At 47.2% G+C, this 447-nt stretch overlaps 1 protein-coding gene across 1 annotated transcript in view; it reads left to right on the top strand.

Moving 5' to 3' along the window:
* The window catches only part of myo1g (myosin IG), a gene marked incomplete in the record, with an annotated part of 42,747 nt that overhangs the window by 22,436 nt on the left and 19,864 nt on the right, over positions 1 to 447 (top strand).

Below are 447 nucleotides of genomic sequence, written 5' to 3' on the forward strand. Positions count from 1 at the left end.
GATTTAAGCGACTTTGACAAGGGCCACAATTGTGATGGGTAGACGACTGGGTCAGAGCTTTTCCAGAACTGCAGCTCTTGTTGGGTGTTCCCGGTCTGCAGAGGTCAGTATCTATCAAAAGTGGTCCAAAGAAGGAAATGAGGTGAACTGGAGACAACGTGCTTACTGATGCACGTGGGGAGTGAAGGCTGGTCCGTGTGGTCCAATCCAACAGACGAGCTACTGTAGCTCAAATTTCTGAAAAAGTGAATGCTGGTCTCATAGCTGCAGAACAGCAAGGGTGCCCAGGTAGTCATGATGTTATGGCTGATCAGTGTATATATTTTAACCAGATGAAGGATTGTAGTCATCAGACATCTGGATCTTAAGTTATCAGGGAAACAAGCTGAGCTAACGCTTGCAGCCCCTCTGGGACGTCCTTTGTCTGCTGAACACCATTGAAGAAAC

This window comes from Morone saxatilis, unplaced genomic scaffold (assembly GCF_004916995.1).
Source record: "Morone saxatilis isolate NCDOM2014 unplaced genomic scaffold, NCSU_SB_2.0 Contig9, whole genome shotgun sequence".
In the NCBI taxonomy this organism is placed as follows: domain Eukaryota; kingdom Metazoa; phylum Chordata; class Actinopteri; family Moronidae; genus Morone; species Morone saxatilis.